Below are 25,529 nucleotides of genomic sequence, written 5' to 3'. Positions count from 1 at the left end.
ATCATCCCTGGATGTCCTGCGTACAGGAGCTCCCTTCACTATTTGTTGGCGCTTTTTAAGGCTATCTGGGCTGTTGCGTTTTAGTTTGATCAGCAGTAGTTTCGGTTTTCCTCCAAGGGGAGCTTTACCGATACGAACTGTTTCCAGGATTTCGCTGTCGGTCAAGCGAGCTCCAAGGTCGTGGTCTTCACAACGATCTTGGATCCATATAATCTCTCTTGATTTAATGCAGCATCCCCCTCGGCATCCCTGGGAAGTTTCGACTTCATAAGCTTAACTGTTCCTTAGATATCGCAGATACACACTTGCACAAAAATAGAGACGCGTATTGACTTTTTTTTTTCACTAGACATCCCTTACAACCTGCCCTGGAAGTTCCAGAATAATACCCTTAGCTGTTCCTAGGATTTGGCACAGACATTTTTTTTGACAGTCAGGATACGTTTAGCAGCTTTCGATTCACTTCGACATCCCCCTAAACTATCCCTGAAACAATCAACCTAGTATTATATTACTGATATATTTTATCTGTGTCATGTTGACAATTTAAATGCTCTTAGACTCCTTTGAATTAGTGCAATAGTTGTATTAGCAGTAGTAGTAATAACAGTCCCAGTCACAGTCGTGATCGCAGCAGTAGAAACAGTAGTCACATTTGCAAATAGCCGCAGTCACAGTTGTACTCGTAGTAGTTATCCTTACTACCGCAAGTAGTTGTAGTCACAGTCACAGTCAAAAGTAGTTGCGGTTGCAATTAGTCAGAGTTTCAGTCGCAAGCATTTGGTGTCGCAAGTAGTCGCATTCTTAATCCATTTCTATCGCAAGTAGTTACTTCTACTGCTACTACTACTACTTCTACTACTGCTACTACTACTACTACTGCTGCTGATGCTACTCAGGCTAGGACTTTGAGGGCGAAACTTTCAGGGATTGTGGAGAGGGATGTTGAACTAAATGATAAATCATTATATGAATTTAGTTTCTCAAAAAGGCGTATCAGCAATATCTCAGGCTGGCTTAAGGTACCAAGTTATAACTTTCAGAGCATAATGAGGGAGATGTTGAACCGACGGAAAGGCAACATGGACATACTACTACCGCTACATCTACTACAACTACCCCTACTCCTGCCATTGCTAATAGTAGAAGCGAGCTCCACACCCAGGAGCTCCTTTAAGAAACGAGTAGAAACAAGTAGAAACGAGAACATCCTTTGGAATTGTTGTGTTCCTAGTCAAATTAGGATTAGACTGCAGAAGATGTGTTAAAACATCCGCAATAATATTCGCCATATTGTAGATTCTTGATAACTGAAAAAGAGCATCTTTAATTGCTTTTATTTTGTTTATGTTCAAAACTTGGCAGAACCTTTTTTTTATGTTGACGAACAACAAGTTCCATAGAAAGGAAAGCAACTGTAAATGTTGGGTAAAGACCGACTCTGACTCGGACCTCATTGGGATCGTGTGGGTGAATGTACTGTCTTACACTGTGAACATTCAAAGTTCGACTTGGGCTACTAGTTCATAAACTTCTAGGCAGATTGGAGACATGTTTTCTTTATCTCAAAATATCCTAACTGTAAATAAAAATATGAAATGCACTTGCAACATCCCTCCACACAACACTTTAAAACTTCAAGTTCAATCTATAGCTTTCTTTCCTGATATATTGTTAATATTCTATTTTAATAGTTTGGATAAGCAGTTCTTCCAAATTTGAATCTCCCTCTCCCCTAATTCAAAATTTAAGTTCCAATTTGCCCCCAAACATCATCTAAGAAAGTCTACTCAATCCCTTGATCCATTTCAGAATGCAACAAGAGCTAGGAGTTCATATGGCATTTGTGACAAGGCAAGAAGAGCTAAGAGCCAAGAGATCATATGGTACGAGCTTTAACAAAATTCTATGAATCAATAGATTGATTTAAAAGGAAAATAAGAGGCTTAATGGCGGTCAAGATTTAAAATAAGAGCTCTGAGTCATGATATCCTTCTAAATATCAAAATTCATTAAGATCCGATCACCCACTTGTAAGTTATCAATACCTAATTTTTTCTAATTTTTCCTCTCCTTTTAGCCCCCCAAATGGTCGAATCTGGGAAAACGACTTTATCAAGTCAATTTGTGCAGCTCCCTCACACGCCTACCAATTTTCATCGTCCTAGCACGTCCAGAAGCACCAAACTCGCCAAATCACTGAACCCATCCCCCCAACTCCCCAAAGAGAGCGAATCCAGTACGGTTCCGTCAATCACGTATCAAGGACATTTGCTTATTCTATCCATTAAGCTTCATCCCAATTCCTCCACTCCAAGTGTTTTCCAAGGTTTCCCCCTCCAACTCCCCCCAACGTCAAAAGATCTGGTCGGGATTTGAAATAAGAGCTCTGAGACATGAATTCCTTCTAAATATCAAATTTCATTAAGATCCGACCACCTGTTCCTAAGATAAAAATATCCCAATTTTCACGTTTTCCAAAAATTCCGGTTTCCCCCTCCAACTCCCCCCAATGTAAAAAATTCTGGGCCGAATTTAAAATTAGAGCTTTAAAGCACAAGATCCTTCTAAATATCAAATTTCATTAAGATCTGGTCACCCTTTCATAAGTTACAAATACATCAATTTTCAAAATTACCCCTCCCCCCCGAACTCCACCAAAGAGAGAAGATACGGTCCGGTTATGTCAGTCACGTATCTTAGACAGGTTTTTTTTCTTCCCATCCAGTTTCATCGTGATCTCACCGCTTTAAGTATTTTCTAAGATTTCCAGTCCCCCCCCCCAACTGCCCCCCAATTACGCTGGATCCGGTTGAGATTTAAAATAAGAGATCTGAGTTACGAGGTCCTTCTAAATATGAAGTTTCATTAAGATCCGATCACTTCTTCGTAAGTTAAAAATACATCATTTTTTCTAATTTTTCAGAATTAACCCCCCCCCCCCCAATAGGGCAGATCCATTCCAATTATGTAAATCACGTATCTAAGACTTCTGCTTATTTTTCCCATCAAGTTTCATCCCAATCCCTCCAATCTGAGCGTTTTCCATGATTTTAGGTTCCCCTACCCCAAACGCCCCCCACTGTCAGATCCAGGCGGGATTTAAAATAAGAGCTTTAAGACACAATATCCCTCTAAATATGAAATTTCATTAAGATCCGATCACCTTTTCGTAAGATATAAATACCCCAATTTTCACGTTTTCCAAGAATTCCAGTTTCCCCCTCCAACTCCCCCCAATGTCACAGGATCTGGTCGGAATTAAAAATTAGAGCTTTAAAGCACAAGATCCTTCTAAATATCGAATTCAATTAAGATCTGGTCAACCTTTCGTAAGTTAAAATACCTCTTAGTTCAAGAATATATTTTCAATCAGAGAAAACACTGTTTAGCCCCCCCCCCCCTTTGCACAATGCCTTCCTTTCAATTTTTCCCTAAAGTACTCAAAAATTTTAATCCTCTCTGTCAATACCCAGTGAACACTATCAACAATTCAACCGTTTCTTATTTTTCTATGGATTTGATATCAAGAGTTTACTGGGGTGATTCAAACTCTTCAAACACAAGAGTGGAACATTAGACTGAATAGTCTGGATAGCTTGGTGAAAGGGGTCATTGAGGTTTAAGATGAAACAAAAGAGTGTCTTGTAAAAAATAGCAGCATGTTAAACTCCCTCCATAGAAAAAAAAAATCCAAATACCCTGTCCCTTATGGATGAATTACGCATTCTTTTCCTTCAAGTTTCCTTCTTTCTCAGAGTTTTTGAACACATTTCTAAGAAAAACATCAACAGAAAATTTGCAAAATATTATGAATGTTTGTTGAATACCAAGTTAGCCAAGATATTTTAAGTTGTGTCACAATATGTGTTGGCCTCTTAGAGGTTAAGGAGTGAATACTTTTCTTTCATATCTGTAAACACTAATTAAAAATTACACTACATTTAGTTCATTCATATTTATTTTAAATAAATGCAATTGGCAATCTAAGGATAGCAATTTAATGTGGTATGAGCCATTCATTTGGGTACTTTTTCAAATTATTAAACACATCTTTAGGATGTGTATCCAACTTGTATAGGCCTAGAGCAATATTTCATTTTTGATTTTTTTAAACAACTTATTCACAGCTGCTTAACTGCTATGTTATGTTACCTAATATGCATTGCAGAAACAAAGCATATCCAAAGTGATATCATTTTTTTTCTATTTGTCAATTGATTAGAATTATCTTCTATTCTGACAAATTTTGGCTGCCAGCATTTAAGGTGCAATATTAAGTTAGTTTGACCTGAAAAATCAGGAGCACTAAGTCTTCAACACAAGGATTATGTGAGTACTCATCTTAGTGATTGCTGTGTTAAAACAAATTCATGAACAATCTTATCACTTATTTGCACCTAAGGTTTTAATTTTTTGACATGTATTGTATGTAAAGAGCATACTGTATAATAAGTGAATTTACTCCTTTATATTATGCATACTTTCCTGTTTGGCCCCTGATGTTAGCAGTGTGTCTGCTGGAATATTTCTTAAGAATTGTGTTTATGCAAGCAAACAAAACATTGTTGCCTAAACTACTGAACAATGTCTTAAATAAATTGTATTGCTCCTTAAGTTTTAGCATTAAATTAAAACAGTTTAACAAGTAAAAATTAAACTTTTAAATTTTTTCAAATCTAAACAAAATTCACAAGAGCTTTCTAGTTTAAAGTTGGTATCATTTTTTGTGCATATTTGTAAGTTTGATATGTGGTGCAGAGTCTTTTTCCATGGTTGAAGGTCTTATAATTTTTTTTTAAAAACAAATAATTGTTGGACTTTCCCCCCATATTGCAAAAAAGTTTTCATTAGGTAACAGCTCAGTATCTGTAAGATAACACAAAATTGCTAGTAAATGTTGTAAAAAAACTAAGCATGAATCAAGGATTTAGATTTACATAAGCCTGCAAGTCCATATCAAGGCAAACCAAGGGTTTGCCCTGCTATTGGCTTTTTCAACTATTTTTCTTAAATTTCATATCTAAAATCAAGGCTTTGTTTTCACACTGGCTTGCTCCCAAACTTACCTTCAATCATATTTCCCATGCTACATACTTAAAACAGGCTTGTGTTGGAGATTAGCCTTATACAATGATTTTTTCTGAGATGCAGACTTGAAACAAGGATTTGTCTTGCTATCAGCTTTGTAAGCTTGCTCCAAACCTTAATTTGAACTTCCAACAAGGTAAAAGCAGGTGAACTAGCATATTTGCAGGAAGTTTGTTTAAGGATTTTTTGTTGTTTTTTATCCTCCATTTACAAACTTATTTGCCCTTTTTAGGAAGTTTGAATCAAGCTTGATACAAGGGATTTAACAGTTTTTAAGTTCATAAGACTAGAACCCTGGTGGGGCAGGGGGAGGGAGTAGTATATATAGATAAAATTCCAGATCAAGGGCTGTTTGTTATCTCACAAAGTAGTTTAACAAATAACTGAAGATGGACCCAGAACCTCAGTCAGAACTTAGAGAGATCCTTTTAATGTTTACCTCCACTTATTCCCCTTAAAAGGATACAAACCCATAGCATTTCATAAAATTGAGACCCTAGTGGAGCAGGGGGTAGGCAAAAGTAAGCATTTAAGACACCTTCTTGGGATGAAGACTATATTCTGAAAGTGCCATTCATCTATATCAATAATTTTCCTCTTTTCTAAGAAACTAGTTTCTAATAAAATCCATGGAAGCCTAAAAATAAAAGCTTACCTAGCAAGGGTTTTTAAAGGAGCAAAAAGAGAGAGAGAGATTGAAAGACAGATAGTTGCTAGTCTCCCCCCCCCCCCACCCTTCCCCATCCTCCAGAAGACCAGGACTAAATTCCCAATGAAGGGCTGTTTGTTATCTTAGAAATTAGTTGAGTACAAGACTGAATCTTTCAGAAATGGATCCAGAGCCTAAATCATGACTCAGGAAGATCCTTCATGATGTTTACCTTAATTTAACCCCTCAAAAAGACCTTCAATGAAGTTGATCAGACTCTGTATTATAAAAATAAACAATTTTTAAAAATACCAGTACAGCTAAGGACAAATGAGGCTAAGGGAAGTGTTTTGAGTCTCACAGTTTTGCTAAATATAAATCCTATTTAATGAGTTTGTGAAAGATTTGACAAAGTGTTTCAAATTTGAAAAAAGAATAGGCTACCCTCATATGCAATTATTCTTGAATCAGCCAAGCTGTGAAAAGCAGATGAGCTTGAGGCAAGCTTGCAAAGTCAAGCAGAAACCTCAAACAAGTTTGCTTGAAGACTGCTGCTTGGAAAACTTTTGCTTGTTGATAGCTTACATCATGGCCAGAAAGAGGCTTTTGAAACCAGCCAATGGCAAGGCAAATTCCTGATTAAAGCATGTTTCAAGTCTTAAGTTTTGAAAACCTACTATTAACAAGCTAAATATTCCTGATTCAAACTTGTTTTAAAACCTGCAACTTTGAAAAAAAAAATAACTGACAAAATGTGAAAGAAGCAAATGATTAGGCAGAAACATTTGTTCAAGCCTGCAATTTAAATAATATTTTTGAAATAAATTTGCAATACAAGTCAATAGTAAGATCAATCTTTTATCTGCCTTGGTACCTGTCAAGGTCCACCTGCAATTATCTGTAACCTCATGGACACTGATTTAATTCCTATTGAATTGACTAAAAAAAATCTTTATTAACCTAGCAAATGATTTTTTGTTAGCTTGTCAAAATAGACACAATTCAAGGCTAACCTAACAGTTTTTGTTAAGATGGCAGAAACAAAGCTAATATCAGGGGTTAAAATTAAGTAAGCATACTGCAAAGACCTAAGTCTAGTATATAGGCTAAAATGCATATTAAAGATCATCAAAATACAAAACATAAATCAGTGATGATGTAAATTGTTTCAATGTTTTAAAAAAAAGCTTAACATATTCTTTACAGAAATGAACAAAGATTCCTGATAAAGATAAAATGATTCAAGATTTATTGTAACAAAAAAATAAGCTAATTTGTCCTAAGGAAAAAGAATGAAATGCCTTCAAGTCCTCAAGCAAAAAAAGGCTTGCTGCTCTTATGTATATCTGTTTGTTTTTTTACCTAGATGTGAATTTTCACAATAAAAATGCCACAGTAAAATTTTAGTTTAGCGACTTTTTGCTATCTTGGAAAGGGCTTAGGTTAGGAAAATGACTTTCAGGGATGGGTCTAAAGGCTAAAGTATATCCCAGGAAGGTATTTTAAAGTACCCACCTCCACCTCTTCTACATCTAGAGGTCCCTGAAATTTGCCTACATTAAACTTAGGGTGTGTTCCAGGGACTTACTGTAGTAACCGAATGGTTACTATTTCCGTTCCCAGTGGGAAAATGGTTACTGCCCAACCCGCTGGGAACGAGAATAGTTACTGCCGGCAGTAACCGCAGTAAGTGATTTTCTTACCGTGCTCAAAAGAATGGTTAGCGCAGTAAGTACATAATTCACCTTCTTCAACAAAAATCTCATTCAACAAAAAATAAATATGGACAAGAATGAAGTAATGGAATATCAAGTTATTTGCTTGGAAGAAGGTGGGACAGTGATTTTGCAAAAGAAAGAGGGATCTGAACCAGGTTAGTAAATCACCATATTTTGGGATCAACATGAAAGGACACCCTGAGTAGTAGGCTATCTATTAGCAAGTAGGTTAAATCAATGAAAAACTTATTATTTAATTTAAAGATTTCCATGTTTTCTGGCATATCCAGGCATAATTATTACCTTAAATTGCCATTTGGAATCATTCTAAGGATTGACTTCTTCCAGGTAACATTGAGGCTCCATTAAATTGCCACATGGTAGCATTTTAAGTATTAACTCCTTTTAGGCTCTGTAAACAGGCCTAGGTGAAGTATTACAGATAAGTTGAGGATTTATGGGCTGCCAAATCATTATTCTAAGACTGTCTTTAATCCTATTGAAGAAGTAGGCTAGGGTAGACTATTCAGAGTCTATTCCAAAGGATGGTAATTTTAACCAGTAAAATTCTAGTTGATTGACTTCTTGCTATCACTGAAAGGGGTTAGGTTAGGAAAATGAAACTTTCAGGGATGGGTCTACATGCTAAAGTATGTCCTGGGAAGGTATTTCAAAGTACACATCTCTACTCATTCTTGCTCTAGAGGGCCCTGATCTTTGATGACCTTCAAAAATATATATTGCTGAAGTTACATATTTCCCATTGATTCTGCCAATCTATCCCTCAACCTTTAACTCCCTGCTAATTGAAGCAACTGTAACAAAGCAAGAATCGGGGAAAAGGTAACAGGTGACAGAATACATTGGAACTACATAATTTGGGCTATATATTTGCACATTAGGCAGGTTGGAGGTAAATTATAGTATAGAGATGCATGCTTTTCCCTTTGGTATGTAGGCTAAGTAGAAGGTCACTTGTACCTGATGCTGTCCGTGTTGTTTTTAGTTGGATGGGAAACATCCAAAGAAAGTTTCCTTTGAAAAGGAAAGGTGAGAATGCCCAAAAGTGAGATTGAATTTGTCAAAGCTTGGAGGTTTGCCCCTTCAGTCTGTTTAAAGGAAAATGGATTCATAATTGAAGCTTTGTTCATTTCAATCTTAAGGGTGACCTATATTTGTGACAATTCATTAAATGGTTGTAAAGGGTACTTTTGTTTATTCATTTGTCTTCTTTGTTTTCTAACAGTTTTTTTAATCTTTAAATTGATATCCATTTCTTACAAATTTTTATTGATACCAGAGGTTCATTTGCAAGTTTTCACCTACTTTGTAATCCCTGGTCTCACAATTACATTTAAATTTAATGAAGCTAGGAAACATAGAGCTACTATCTATTTAAAGAAAATCAATGGATATAAGTAGGTTTTATTGTATTTAAGCCCTAGGGCCATGGCAATTAAAGACAAATTAAAGAAGATTAACTTTAAAATACTGGACATTAAATAAGTATGATAGTCACAAAGAAAAACAAATAACAAAATTATACTTCTGTGTTCAGTTGCCAACCTGAGCAACAGTCATAAATTTTTTAAATCTTGTAGAACATTCACCCCAATTACATTCACAAGCTATCTCTCATGACCCACACTCTTGTCCATACATCCACATTTCAGGGAAATAGAAGGACCATCACACTGGTATTCTTCATTTTTACTTATATTTAATGGGTTTGAAAGAAATTTTCTATGGCTAAGTCAGTAGGCCAGTAAAGGACCTGGTGGTCCTTTAGCCAGGTAGTGCAATAGGAAGCTAAGGACCAGCCAGCCTATGCTCTTGCATGCCCTTCCTTCTTACTGTCCCTAGATTTCCATCTGTACTCATTTAAAGTTAGGCCAATTCTAGCTGAGGTTAGTCATATCACCAACCCCTATCCAAAACAAAATAAACAGACAATGCCAGGAATTAAACCTGTACACCTTGGACAAAGCATTCCAGCCCAGAGCGCCTACCACTTAGGAAGGAACACAAATTTGACCAGAGAACAATAATTATTTAAAAAAAAAGTAGAATATTGAAAAAAAACTTGCTATAGTTGTCCCACTACTATCCTGTAAATGCTATACGCCCATTTTATTTAGACAAATCAATTTAAGACAGGTATCAACAAAACTCCATCAGGGATTGTATATGCTTAAGATACAATCAAGCTATTTGAATGCTTAGTTTTGTGATATTGTAGTCTTGAAATAATAAAAAAAGAGAAAAAGTATATGATCTATTTATTTTTCACCAGCTCATTTGAGCAAAATCATTTGTGACAGCCAAATGCCCATGGTTGGCTTAGAACCTCTCTAAATGCTCTGAAACAGAAGGAATAAAAAAATTATATTTATCAGCATTAAACTGTCCCTTAAATTTAAACACGTGCATTTAATTCGAAAATGACGCTACTGCTAGTCAGCTTACTGTGCCGTTCCCACTGGCTCTACTGCAGTTAGAAATGGGCAGTTACCGCGCAGTAACTGCATTTACTGAAAATCCGTCAGCTGGAACACACCCTTAGATTTCCGAAATATACGTTATTTCTTCAATGAATAATGCTATGGGATAGGGCAGAGCTGCCACTTCTGCGAGGAAACAATCTATGGAAGGGTAGGTGTTTAGGAGGACCATAAAATTTCCGCTTGAGACTCTTCTTGTCGCCAACGGGAGACTTTGGTTGAAGCGACACTTCACCTTCCAGATTATCACAATCCAGCGTTTCAGTTGAATGTTCAATGTAGTTCTAAGTCACTGTAATACCTGCCGGGGTGGAGATTCTCATAACCTAGAAGTCAAGATTCTGAAACATTAGGGAGGTTAAGATTTATTAATGCCCCGTTATGATTCTCAATATATCCAAACTTGGATATAGCTGAATCTTTACATAGTGAAAGGAGAGGTTTCCGGATAAACCATTTGTTTGTGGTTCCACCACTGCTAGATGCCCCGCTAAACCTTTAAAATGCCCCGGTAAACCTTAAAGACACAATTGGGATTGCTGCTACTAAGCTTCTACAATTAAGATTAAAATAAGTTTGTATACATAACGGAGTCGATCACTGGGCTATAAACACAGCAATATCTTTTTATCAGTAATATCATAGTGACATTTTTATCTATTTTTGCATTGCATATAAAAATTTGTGAATTGCATATTAATAACTGTCACTAATAATAACAAAGCCAATTAAATCCAGTATTAGACTATAATCGTTTCAGAGTATGAATCAAAGTAATTAAGGTATTAATTATAATTACAGGAGCGATTTAGTAAAGTTATTGAAAACGGTCGAGTTAATGAGGTTCTTTTGACAGTCAAATCTATTTTAAACAAATAATTCAAAATTGAAAAATTTGAACCTGAAAACTAATTTACAACGAAATTATTTATGTGTCTAAGGACTACTTGGATTATGTTTAGTTAATACCACAATAAGGTTGAAAGCCAGGTAAGCATTCTGCAACACGAACATTCAAAAACATCGCTTTTTGAAGATATTCTGAGACACCGTTCAAATAGTAAAATAATTGAAATAGAAAAAAAGGAATTACAGTTAATATCATGATAATAAGAACAATTCTTACTCTCGTATTCAATCACGTTGGCATATCATAAGACTACGTTACGCATTAATGACTTGATGGCAGTGTATAAGAAAATAAGTATTTTTCTGCCAGTAGCGTGTTTGCTTCCTAAAAGAAACCATTGTGGCTAACTTGTCCAAAATTAGACCATGCTGATATCCTCTCATCAGGATCAAAACAGTTTTTTAATCTTGTCTACATAAACTAATGCAAATATTTCGGCATATGATGGTTTCTGGTATCCATCAAATTCTAAGCTCATCTAAAAACCTTCCCAGCTCATTTTTACCCCCCCCCCCCCCAAACAGCTCCTGGGTAAGTCCTGTAAGTTACACCAGTTGTCTATTGTATACACCTAAGGTGTATTATTGGGATAAGGGAGCTTTAGTCAAGATCCCCTTCGACATGCCCTTGGAGTTTTAATTTAAAATCGGCATTAAAATGCGATTCTTTTGATGTAAATATTGGTATCAAAACTCCGTTTTTTAGAGTTTCAGGTACTATTGAACCAGGTCGCTCCTTACTACAGTTCATTACCACGAACTGTTTGAAAATCATCTCTCTCCAGAAGCAATGCTTACAGGAAATGTTAAGAATATTCCGCAATTTCAAAAAAATATTGTTCATTTTAATACAGCACGGAGACCCTTCAAAGACTTTGCCCTGATTTCCCAATCGTTCCTGAGCGGGATAAACTGTTTTGGGGTTATATTTTAATTAAATATTGATTGATAGATGTGGTTAGGTTAGGCATTTAATATGGTGCGGTCAGGGCGGCCTACTCTCCATAATTCTCTCTCAGAGTCTCCATAATTTTATTTCTAAAGTATTATACTTTCATCATATTTTGGTGCATTTTATTAGGAATAACCTAATTTCGCTTCTTTGGTCTGGTTACTATAACGCGTAAGTACCAAAAATATTGGTATACGACTGAAATTATATGGACAAAAAGTTACCTTCGATTCCCAATACTTGCAGTTGCGCTCTATTCCTGCTTGTTAGGCCCTATGAAAGCTTGATGACGTTTTTTAATGCATATTTACTTAGCTTTGTGATCCAAATATTGATTAGAAATAAACACAATAACAATGCAAAGGTACTATCCACAACATCATCAACCTTTAGTTTACATGGACTCCTTAAAGGGATGAGAGGGGACTGGGTTGAGGGGAACCTCCTCTCGGGAAGTGTACTTGATCTGCCTTTCAAAACTTTCATCGAGATTTTTTCCAAACGTTTGCTGATGAGAAGAGTCTCCATTTTTCCCAGGGTGGATAGTGTTCCGTTATTTTTTAATTTAAGACTAGTGGCTGAAAATTGCAGAAAAATAATGGGTATTATTCCCTCTGTCTCTTTTTTCTGAAAGTTAGCACATAGTTGTCAGCTATAGGTCTATTTTGTCAGTCAAGTACGTGTGCTTAAAAGCTCAAACTCCCCTGCCTGCCAAAATTTCATTATTAAGACTATTTTCATAATCTACAGTAGTTTTTGCACTTTTTGCTTGCTAAAATGATTCAACTATTAAGCACCCTCTCCCTCGCACAGAAATGGATTCTTGTGTGCAGTCATATTTTCAACAAATTAATTTCTTTTAAGGTGAAGGAGTAAAACTTCATTATCCCGCAACCCATTGTCTGCAAATTTCTAAAACTCCACTTTTACTATCCGTTCATAAAACCTCTGGTCATAAAACCGCTATTATTATATATTAGCCCTCTGTCACTAGCATAAAAGCCCTCTCGAGATCGTTTTTTTTCTTTACTCACCATCTGTTTAAATTTAGAATTTTTGGCGATAAACAAGAGGTTCATCAGCAAAGTTTATTTAGAAGAGGTTCAAATAGTTTTTGTCTAAATGTTTCGACCATTTTGATCTAGTTAAATTGGCTGAGTGAATATGGCTGAGTTAAATTTGCTGAGTGATGAGTGAATATATATAGAAAATGCTATTCTTACTAAAGACATAGGCTATAGACAAAATTAAGTTTTCAAGCGAAAGAGATAAAACTACTCCCCAAATGTTCGATTGCTATTATTAGAGATTGGGGTATATCTTAAGGGGCTATTCGCAAAAATCAACGTCTTAGCCACGAAAAAGTCCCAGTCGCGAAGAAAAACGATGGACAGTAAGAGTGGCTAGTGAAATTTGCAAAGACTTGTCGTGAACAATGGCAGTTAAAGGACGATATTTAAAATATTGACCACGCTTCCATTATCATAATAAGTTTCTATCTATAATTCGGTGTTATTAATCGAAATCAGTATTGATTTGCTAAGAATTAATGATAACAAAGAAAATGTCAAAACTCCCAACTTTTGTTGTTTTGTCAAAGTTTTGTCAAAACTCCAAGTATTGTTAGAGTCGTCAGTGTCATAATTTGAATGTGTTTTGTCAAAAAGTTTTGTCAAAACGTTTCTTAGCTGTTCTTGTCATTATTATTTTCCTGTCTAGATTAAGTTAAAACTATGGTAGGAATTTCTTGCAAATTAAAAAAAAATTCCTTTGATTTCGAAGGTCAGTCTGGACCAAAAGGTAAAAGGAAAGTCCCATGTGTATGAATTTTCTAGCCCCTTCATGCATAAAAAGATGCGTGATTTCGTAAGGAATACAAGAGCTTCTATCACGAAAGCAGAAAATACAGCCTAAGACTTAGTCAAGGCTCTGAACGTAATTGTGGTGCTTACAAGTACCCCTTACTATCACAATCTGCAAGCCATTTCTTAATCGATCGAGGGTAGAGGTGTAATTTACTATATGAAAGGGGGGGGGGGTTGGCAGCTGCCCCCTCCAGTTATAATTACTATGATTATTATTATTATATAGAACGGTAGTTGTGTATTATATGGGAAACAATCAAGTAGTGACGGGGTTCCAGTTTAGAATCCAGTTATTTTCGACCCCCTTTTAGGGCGTTGAAAATGGACCTACTAATCCCTAAAGACATTATTGCGTGCACTTCGAGTACAAATCCGTCGTAGGGAATATTTTCTAAGCGATTCAGGTGTTAATTGCTTAAAAATCTAAGTATTACCTACGAGAGTGTCTAAAAACCCGCTAATAGTGTGGTAATAGGGTTGGGTTGTTACATAGTGGGGTATTTTTTACTTTTGGGGGTGATGTAATCTTACGAGACTTAGTAGATTAATTGGGAATGATGTAATCACGCTTAACAGGCTACACTTCAGAGGACCGTGGATAAATCCCTGCTTGTCACTGTGGGGGGCACACACGTGGGTGTGCACCCAGGTTTTTTCATGCAAATACTCGTTTACACTTGAATCGATCATTAAACTTAATGAAAGAATCTCCATTAGCGTTTCTCGTGATGAAACCTAGCAATTTAGACCAGCGTGGCACAATGTGCCGACCCCTTCCAAATGACAACCTTCTTGGGCACATTTTCACGCCTAGGGGGTATAAGCATTTGTCTCAAAATACATTCATAAACTAAAAATTGAGCATTGTTTTTATTTTTTTTTTAACAGAAACTTGCCAATTCATTACTAGATTGTGATGTTCCATGGCTGTTCCAGGCCCTTGACACTCAATGGCTGACAAACGGCTATTAGCAAACATTATCATACATATGACATTTTTCGGGCATTTTACTTCAAAAATATTTGACTACACTAGAATTCATCTTTTAAACCCTATGAATAAATCCCCATTAACGTTCTTTCTGATGTCTCCTAGTAATTTAGGTCACAATTTACCAGCCCTCGATGACACCCTTCTGGTACAAATTATCCTACTTGAGGGTTTTTTAACCTGTTTTCCTAAAAAACAATCTATAAGCTAAAAAATGACCATTGTTTTGTTTGAGCAGCGGAAACATACCATCTCATAGCTCTACTGCAATGTTTCATGACCATTCCAGGCCTTTGACACTCAATGGCTGACAAACGACACTCTCTAGTAATTATTATCACAGCTATGACTTTTTTCGCGCATTTCCATGCAAAATATTTGTTCAAACAAGAATCGATCGTTCAAACTTAATGAAAAAAATCCCCATTAGCGTTTTTTCGGACGACTTAGCGATTGAGAACATCGTGACGCAATGTACGACCCCTGATGATACCCTTCTCGCACACATTATCACACTTCGGATTTTTTCAAGCATTTACCCTCAAAATAAATTTACAAACTAAAAAATGACCATTGGTTTCTTAGGAACAGCGGAAACTTGCCATTTCATTGCTATATTACGATGTTCTATGGCAATTCCAAGACCTTGACAGTCAACAGCTGACAAATGACATCCTTTAACAAGCATTATCACACATATGACATTTTTTTGGGTATTTTCCTAAAAAAAAATATTCTTTTAAATTGGAATCAATCGTTTAAACTTAATGAAGAAGATACCCATTAGAGTTTCTTCTGATGACTTCTAGAAAATGAAATTAGCGTGGCACAATGTACCAGCCCTCAATGATACCTTTCCGGTGCATATTATCATACCTAAGAGTTTTTAATATTTGTCAAACAAAAAATACATTGATAAACTAAAAATAGCTATTGTTTTTATTTGAACAGCGGAAACTTTGCATTTCAGTGACACACTGCGATATTCCATGGTAATTCCAAGCCTGTGAAACTCAATGGCTGACAAACAACACCCTCTTATAAGCTTTATCACACATAGGACATTTTTAACGATTTCTTATGGCGAAATATTTGTTTACCCAAAAATCGTTTAACCTTAATGAAACCGTTTAAATCGTTTAAACTTAATGAAAATCTCCAATAGCCTTTCTCCTGATAATTCTTAACAATTGAGGCCAGCGTGGCACAGTGTAACACCCCTGATGACACTCTTCTGGCGCATGTAATTACGGCTAAGGGTTTCTGAAGTTTTCATCCTCAAAATAGATTTATAAACTAAAATATGAGTGGAAACTTAACATTTCATTGCGATATTGCGATATTCCATGGCAATCCCAATTCCAAGAAATTCAATAGCTGACAACCAACACCCTCTAGCAAACTATCCCTCACATATGAAATTTTTTTGGGCATTTTCCAAAAATATTCATGTACGCTAAAAACGTTTGTTTAAACCTAATGAAAAATCCCCCTTTGCGTTTCTTCTGATGAATTTAAGCAATTGAGGTTAGAGCGGTACACTCTCAAAATAAATATAAAAACTAAAATAGACCATTCTGTTCCATGGCAATTTGAAGGCTGTGACACATGGCTGACTCAAGGTACTCTCTAGCAAGCATTATGACACATGACAGTTTTTCCTGCATTTTCTTACGAAAATATTTGTTTACGCTAGAATAGTTTACACTAAATTTACGCTAGAATTTTATTATGAGATTTATTGTACGCGGATTTCCTTCATGGAACTTATTTAGTATTGTTTTTTGAAAAGCATTTGAAGTGGATTTTGTTTATAAAACTTGATATACGTTGATTTTTGTTTGTGAAACTTGTTGCTTGTAGATTTTCCTCTTAGGAAAGCTTCCACATTCATTTGTCTCCTCGTGAAACTGATGTTGTTTATAAAACTTGTTGCGTGCTGATTTTTTCCGTGGAACTTATTGCCTGCTTATTCTGTTAATGAACCTTGTTGCTTGTCAAATTTACTCTTCGTGAAACTGTGCATTGATTTTCTTACGAAACTGATTTTTTTCATGGAACTCCTCCTATTTTGATTTTATTTGGAAACTTATTGCATGCTGATATTTCTTCAAGGAACTTGTTGCATATTGTTTTTTCTCTCCGTGAAACTTGCATATTGATTTTTGTCCTCGTGAATTTTTCTAGTTTATGGAACTTGCTGAGTGTTGATCTTTGTTCGTGGAACCTGTTGCATGCTGATTTCTCTTCGTGAAACTTGTGCAATGATTTTTCTCCTCGTAAAACAAATTTTGTTCAAGGAACTTATGGCGTGTTTATTATTTCTCATGGAACTTGTTGTGTGCTGATTTTTTGTGTGAAACTTCTTGCATGTTGATATTTCTCTTCGTGAAACCTGCATGTTGTTTTTTTTCGCCTTGTGAAACTAAGTTTATTTATGGAACCTTTCGCCTGGGGATTTTTGGTTTTGGAACTTGTTGCGTGCTGATTTTGTTCTCAAAACTTATTGCTTATTGATTTTTCTCTTCGTGAAACTTGTAAATTGATTTTTCTACTCATGAAACTATTTTTGTGTATGGAACTTGTTGTGTGTTGATTTTGTTCATGGAACTTGGTGTCTGCCAATTTCTCTTCATGAAACTTTTTAAATATTGATGTTTCTGTTCATGAAACTTGTACATGAAATTTTCTCCTCGTGAAGCTGAATTTGTTTATGCAGCTCGTTGTGTGCTGATTTTTGTTCTTGCAATTCGTCTTTTGGCGATTTTTGTTCGTGATATTTCTTGCATGTTTACTTTTCTCCTTGTGAAGCTTGTACAATATTTTTGTCTCATTGTGAAACAGATTTTGTTTATAGGACTTGTTGAATATTGATGTTCTGTTTTCGTGGAACCTGTTGAGCGCCGATTTTTGCTGGTGAAACATGTTTCATGTTCGTTTTTCTCTTCGTGAAACTTGTACAGTAATTTAATTCCCTGTGAAACATATTTTGTTCATGAAACTTGTTGCGTGCTGATTTTTTATTCGTGAAACTTGTCAAATGTTGATTCTTTTTGGTAGATTCTGTCTCGTGCTGATTTTTTTTCGTGAAACCTGTTGCCTGCTGATTTTTCTCTGTAAAAAATGTACATTGATTTTCTTTAATTCTGGAGCTGATTTTTATCATGGAACTTGCTGCGAATTGATTTTGTTCGTGGAACCTGTTGCGTGCTGATTTTTGTTCGTGAAACATGTCACATTCTGATTTTTGTTCGTGAAACTTGTAGACTGTTGATATTTTGCTTCTCGAAGCTTGTATATTGATTTTTTCGTCTTGAAACTGATTTTATTCATGGAACACGCTGCGTGTTGAATTTTGTTCGTGGAACTTGTTGCTCACTAATTTTGTTCTTGAAACTTGTAGTATGTTGATCTTTCTCTTCGTCAAACTTGAACATTGAAATTTCTTTGTGAAACTGATTCTGTTCGTTGTATATATTGCGTTCTGATTTTTTGTTCGTGGAACTTGTTGCGTTTTGATTTTGGTTCGTGAAAATTGTAGTGTGCTGATCATTTTCTTCGTGGAACGAGTATATTGATTTTCCTGATTGGAAATTGTTGTGTACAAATTTTCGCTCTTGGAACTTGTTGCGTTCTCATTTTTGTTCGTTAAACTTATTGAATATTGATTTTTATCTTCGTGAAACTTGTACACTTGTTTTTTTATTCTCGTGAAACTGAGTTAATTGATGAACCTTGTTGCGTGCTGTTCCTGGAAATTGTTGCTTGCTATTCCTGGAACCTGTTTCATGCTGATTTCGGTTCGTAAAACTTGTCGCATGTTTATTTATCTTCATGAGACTTTCACATTGATTTTCTCTCTTCGTGAAGCTAATTTTGTTCATGGAACTTGTTGCATTTAACTTTTTTGGTCATGGAACTTGCTGCGTGCTGATTTTAGTTCGTCAAACTTCTTTGTACGTTGATTTTCTCTTCTTAATACTTGTACATTTATTTTCTCCTCGTGGAACTGTTTATGTTCATAGTACTTTTTGCGTGCTTTTTTCGTTCAAGGAACTTGCTGAGTGCTTTTTTGTTCGTGAAACTTGTACATTGAATTTTCTCGTCGTGAAACCGTTTTCGATCACAGAACTTGTCTCTTACTGATTTTTATTCACGTAACTTGTCTCACGTTACTTTTGTTCGTGCAACTGGTTGCATGTTGATTTTCCTCTTTATGAAACTTGTACATTGATTTTCTTTCATCGTGAAACTGACTTTATTCATGAAACTTCTTGTGTGTTGGTTTTTGTTTTTGGAACTTGCCGTGTGCTGATTTTCCTTCTTGAAACTTGGAACATGTTGATCCTTCTCTTCATGAAACTTGTACCTTGATTTTTTTCCTGTCGAAACTGATTTTATTCATAAAAATTGTTGTTTGCTAATTTTTCGTTCCTGAGAGGTGTTGCGTACTTATTTTTGTTCGTGAAATTTGTATTATGTTGATTTTTATCTTCGTGAAACTTGTACTTTGATTTTTTCCTCACAAATCTTATTTTGTTTATGGAACTTGTTGTGTGATGATTTTTGTACATGAAACTTATTTCACATTGATTTTTCTCTTCCTGAAACTATTACTTTGTTTTTTTTTCTCTTCATGAAACTGAATTTATTCATGTAGCTTCTTGCTTACTGTTTGTGGAACTTGTTTCTGGCTGATTTTTGTTCGTGAAACTTTTTGTGTTCTGATTTTTGTTCGTGAAATTTCTTGCATGTTGATTTTTCTTTTCATGAATCTTGTAGCTGGGTTTTTTCTCCTCGTGAAACTGAGTTAAATCATGGAACTTGTTTGCATGCTGTTCCTGGTAATGATTGCGTGTTGTTTCTTGAGCTTTTTGCGCGCTGGTTTTTGCTCGTGAAACTTGTTGCATGCTGATTTCTCTATTCGTGAAACTTGTACATTGGTTTTGTTCAAGCTTATTTTGTTCAAGTACTTATCGCATGTTACTTTTTGATCAAGAGACTTGATGCAAATTCATCTTTGTTTTTAAAACTTATCGGGCGTTGATTTTTCTCTTCTTAAAACCTGCACATTTATTTTTCTCCCAGTGAAACTGTTTTTGTTCATGGAACTTGACTATGGGACTTGAAGATCTTTTTTCAAGTGTAACTTTAAATTTCTGGTGCAGTGCAATGCAATTGCATGCTTACAAGCAATTTCATATGCTCACCCAAGTTCCCGAAAGAAAATTTGCTGCTCTTGCTCCTTCACGATGGTTTTTTTTTACAAACTTTAAGGGGCCTGTTGAAACAATTGGACGCCTTGATACTTTATTGGACGGATTTAGCAGTTGAGGACCTGTCGCATGGTAACAACCAGGTTTCATCGACGCTACAGAATTCCTATAAGAGGCTACTGATTGAGTTTGTAGAATATGTTCTTGCTATATTCAACGAATTCCATACGCTTTTTCAAGTTGGAAAAAGAAGTAAATCTGTAGTGGAGACATTTCGCATGAATGTCCTTGCTTCTTCCTACCTTCGGCACCAAAAAATATCAAGGATGTTGGCGAGGTAAATGAAGACAATTACTTTAAGCTTGACCAGGTGTATCTTGCAAGAAAAGAGCATGGTGCTCACGTGCTCAATAAGTTATTGTATTCGAACCCTAAGAATTTCCACAAATGTATCCAAGATCTAATGGGAAAGGTCTCTTCTAAGTTTCTCTTACTGGAGAGTAATGGCAACCCAGTGAGTGCAGACATCATAAACGATTATTTTACTTCAACTTGTAAAACTCACCCGCCACTCCAAAATATGCCGGCCAACAGTGCAGTGAGTGACATTCCTGTGATTAGAATACATCAGACCCAGCTTAAACTCGAAAATCTTGATACAAATAAGTCAGTTTACCCAGGTGATATCCCTACTAAATTGATTGTGAAATGTGCCCATTATTTAAGTGTACCTCTAACTGCAATTTTTAACCAATGTCTTGTAGATGGTATTTTTGCAGTGTGTTTTAAACGAGCTATTATATCACCTATACCAAAAAACAAGACCCCAAAAGTCCCCTCTGCTTAAGACCAATATCAAAAACCTATATTTTCTCTAAAATTTTTGAAAGTTTTATTTACAATTTCCTCTTTGATGATATTCAAGATATAATTAACCCAAATCAGTTTGGCTTTAGGCCGAATCATAGCACCATCCATTGTTTATGTTATATACTTGACACTGTTTTCAAACATCTTGAGTTAAGTAGTTCCTACGTTGAGGCTGTTTTTGCTGATATTAGTAAAGCCTTTGACAACTTGGATCATCAGACAGTTATTGATAATGCAAGGGCTTTAGGTGTCAGAGATTTTGTTTTACTTATAGTAGCTAGTTTTTTATCTGGTCGTGAGCAATGTGTAGTCCTCCCTAACGGAGATTCATCTGGTTTTACCTCAATTTCCTGTGGAGCACCCCAAGGGATTAATTTGGGTCCTTTAGCATTCTTAATTGTTTTTAACAATGTTTTACCAAACTTTGACAACACTTTTAAATTTGCGGATGATTTGACATTACTTAACCTTTGTCAAACCTCAAACACTTTGGGCGTTAAACTTGACTCACTCATTAACAACTTAAAGAATGATCTTGACAATGTTAAACTCAATCTGAGCATACCGAGAAGCAGTTTAATGCTATTCTCCTTTTTAAAAAATATACCCCCAATCAATAATTACCTTTGCATCCCAAACTTAAACATGGTTAAGCTACTTGGTGTGCACTTGGACAATGACCTTAAATGGGAATCTCACTCTTTTCACTTATTTAAAACAGGTGGTTTTCTCCTTAGATCTTTCTCCCTTCTTAAACGGTTCTCCATATCAATCCAGAACCTTAAAATAATTTATTGTTCTCATATAAGACCTTGTCTTGAATATGCTTGCCCTGTCTGGTACCCTGGACTGACCAAATCCCAATGTTCTAAAATTGAAAGCATTCAAAAAAGAGCTATAAAAATTATACTGGGGACATCCTATACTACTTATGATGAAGGTTTGGCTAGACTTGAACTCACTACATTGGAATCACGACGTCACTTCCTTACCATGAACTTCGGGCACAAGTGCCTTAGTTCTGACTATCATCGACGTCTTCTTCCCCCCTTCAAAGAAAACCCCCCAATCCTTCCCAATACAAGACTTAATGCTCGTAGAGCTCCAAATACTCAACTTGACTTGTGTCCCCAAATGTTGACAATGAGGTACAAAAACTCTTTCGTTCCCTATTTTGTTTCGCATTTTAATAATTGATTTAACTTTGTAACTATGTTTAGCCCTTAACATTTATTTTATCATTGTAATTATAATTGTTCTGACTTGCTTATGCTAGCTTGTGTGTTATTTTAGCCAATAAATCATATTCTATTCTATAAGACCTACCTCCCCTTGGTGGTAGGTACCACTACAGATAAAGTGGGCCCCACTACCTTCGTATAATGTAAAATATGTAGTTGAGGAAGTTTCCTACCAACCTCTTTTGGACAGGGGTCCCTTGGAATTTGGAAATTGCATTACATCCGATTTCCGGGATGAGGTAGCAATTTTAGAGTCCTCCGATGAAAAAGAAAAATTTCTGTAAGATAAACTAAGAAACAAATATGAAAAATGCTTTCCTGAGAAAACTTCCAAGCGGTGCAACATAGATCATCCTTACATAACCCAAGAAATTAAAGATTTAATTCGGTATAGAATTCAACTAAGAAAAGAAGGGAAAATAGGAAATGCTAATATGCTGCGTAACAAAATACGTAAAATGACAAAAAAAACTGCAGTTGAGCATTAACACAATAAAAATTGATAACCTTTTTGAATCAAAGCCTAGCATGTGGTATAAGGAAATAAAACAAATTTGTGGAAAATCCCCTAGTGGTGTTGATTTTGTTCAGATTCTAATGATGAAAAAGCTGCTAGCCAGTTATATGGGCGTTTGGCCAGAATAATCCTATCTTTGCCGCCTCTTGATGTAAATAAAATGACCCAAGAGTATCAGAAATACCACATGATGACATACCTTTACCTATTATTTCTGAGGATTAAGCTTTTAGTAAAATAAAGAAACATAAATGAACTAGTATTACTCCAATTGATATTCCGATTGAACTTATAAAAGCCTTTCCTGACAAATTGACTAAGCCACTAGCGCAAATTTTCAATGGCATTTCAACTTCTTCAGTTTACTCACAGATATGGAAAACGGGATATTTTAATCCAATCCCTAGAAAAATCCTGAACTTAATTTCGACGGTGTGAGACCAATCAATGTGACCCCTTTGTTCAGCAAAAGTTACGAAAGCTTTGTAGCAAATTGGCTAAAAGCTGAAGTTGAACCCCTCCTTGATCCTCATCAGTACTGTAACAGAAAGAATACATCAACATCCTGTTATCTAGTCAGTCTTTTACATTTTATTCTTAAGCATTTTGATGAGCCTGGTAAATGGCTAAACGTGATAAAAATTGATTTGAAAAAGGGTTTCGATCTGATTGATCATAACATTTTAATTTCTAAGCTTTTAATTGATTCTAGAATGATTCCTGCTCTTGTGAAAATCTTTTAGAGTTTTTTAATATAGAGTTTTGGAAATAGGTCCCAGATTTTAAAAGATAATAATTCTTTCTCTGAACCTCAGCCAGGTTTTTGTGGTATACCTCAAGATACCATCCTGGGTCCTATTCTTTTTCTAGCTATGATTAATAATATTGCCAATGATTGTGAAGCGTGTTGGAAATATGTTGATGACCTTACCCTAGGAGAAATTTGTGAAGCAAATGAATGTAGCAAAGCTCAAATTTTAATTGATAATGTGAAGACTAAAGCTTCCTTTTCAAATATGACAGTAAATGACAGTTAAACTTTTATTTTAACTATTCATTTTTAAATTCTTTAAACCTAATTTCCTACCAACTATTTTTGATTCTCTTAAAGTCGGTAAGATTAAACTTTTGGGAGTTATTATAACCAGTGATTAAAATGGAAGCAAACACAACTAGCATAGCAAAAAGGGATAATGCTGGGCTCCAGATGCTCAAGCTTATGTCGAAACATAGCGCCCCTCCAGATCACCTCCTCCGAATATTTACATCTTTTATTCGCCCAATTCTGGAATATTCAGCTCCTGTATGGCATTTTGGGTAGACGGCTTAGCAAAGCGCCAGGCTCGAAAGAGTTCAGAAAAGAGCTCTAATGATAGTTTCGAAGCAGGCAGAAATGTTGTATGAAGAGCTGCTGTCAAAGTTTAAAAAAAAAACTCTGGAAAAAAGAAGAGAGAAGCTCTGCATGGATTTCGGAAGAAAATCTCTGATCCACCCATTCCACAAAATCCTTTCCCCCCTCGATCCACAACAAAACAACTCCCGCGCAGGGTTGCAGTGCCTGTTTACAAATTTCAGCCGGTACGGTGTGCCCATTAGCGGTTAGTAAAGAGTTTTATACCTAGTTTTGTGAAAATGTGTAACAAAAGTCAGAAGGATTGATAAGTGTTTTGTTTTCTTTGTTTTTTATTTTATTTTTTTCTTTTGCGCCGCGTTTCAATGTGACTATACCCAAGAAATTTGGCATTGCCATGAAAATTTTGGTTAAATTGAAATCTTATCTATCTATCTATCCGTTAAAAAGACCCAGCAACTGAATTATTGATTTAGCACCCATTAATGGCTCTAAAGGATCTCTCTCCTTTACCTTATTTTCGTAAGCCAGGTTTAGTGGCATGTGTGCTATCTGTTAAAAAAAATAGCAACTGAAACGTTGATTCAGTGCCCATTAATAGATTTAGAGGACCCTTGTCCTTTATCTTATTTCCGTAAGCCATGCTTGGTGGTATGTGTGCTATTTGTTATAAAGACCCAGGAATTGAAATGTTGATCAAGCGTCAATTAATAGCTCTAGAGGATCTCTGTCTTGTATATTTTTTCCGTGACCCAGGTTCATTTGAATGTGTGGGATGTGTGCTAGTGGAAAAATTAGCAAAATTGAGGTATTTTTAACATAAGAACGGGTGACCAAATTTTAATGAAATTAGATATTTAGAAGAAGCTCATATCTCAAAGCTTTTATTTTAAATCCCACCAGATCTGGTGACATTGGGGGAGTTGGAGGGGGAAACCGGAAATCTTGGAAAACGCTTAAAGTGAAGCAATTGGGATTAAACTTGGTAGGTTAAATAAACAAATGTTGTAGATACGCGATTGATGTAATCTTACTGAATCCGATCTCTTTGGGGGAATTAAGGGGGTCCAGTGCTTTGGCGAGTTCGGTGCTTCTGGACGTTCTAGGATGATAAAAACGGCTTTGCGTGTCAGGGACCTGCACAAATTGACTTTTTAGAGTCGTTTTCTATGATTCGATCATCTGGGGGGCTAAAGGGCGAGGAAAAATTGGAAATAATAAGGTATATTTAACTTACGAGTGGGTGATCGGGTCTTAATGAATTTTGATATTTAAAAGGACCTCGTGCCTAGGAACTCTTAATTTGAACCCCGACCAGCATCAAGCCTTAGATTTTCCTTCTAAATCAATGTATAGATTCTTAGAATTTTGCTAGAGCTCATGCCATATGAGCTCTTGGCTCTTCCGACCTCGTAACAAGTGTCACATGAATTCTTAGTTCTTGTTATTTGAAGTTACGAGAAAAAGATTTTTGATTGACATTTCTAGATCCTTTCGCATATAGATGTTAGCTTCAGGTTCTTCTTTTCCAATTCTTAGGATAGCAATTTGTGTTCTGCCTTCAGCCTGCTTCTATAGCATTCGGCTTAATTTTCGGCTACCTCATACAAACTCTTCTTCATTTTCATCAAATATTATCTCAAATGGCCGTAGATGTA

The 25,529-nt window shown here is 35.8% G+C and overlaps 1 long non-coding RNA gene across 1 annotated transcript in view; it reads right to left on the bottom strand.

The window, feature by feature from the left end:
- The window catches only part of LOC136038746 (uncharacterized), a 72,795-nt gene that overhangs the window by 18,513 nt on the left and 28,753 nt on the right, over positions 1–25,529 (bottom strand). The gene's annotated exons all lie outside the window — the stretch shown is intronic.

The sequence above is a fragment of the Artemia franciscana genome, chromosome 18 (genome assembly GCF_032884065.1).
Source record: "Artemia franciscana chromosome 18, ASM3288406v1, whole genome shotgun sequence".
NCBI classification, from domain to species: Eukaryota; Metazoa; Arthropoda; class Branchiopoda; order Anostraca; family Artemiidae; genus Artemia; species Artemia franciscana.
This window is presented reverse-complemented; position numbering and strand designations above follow the sequence as displayed.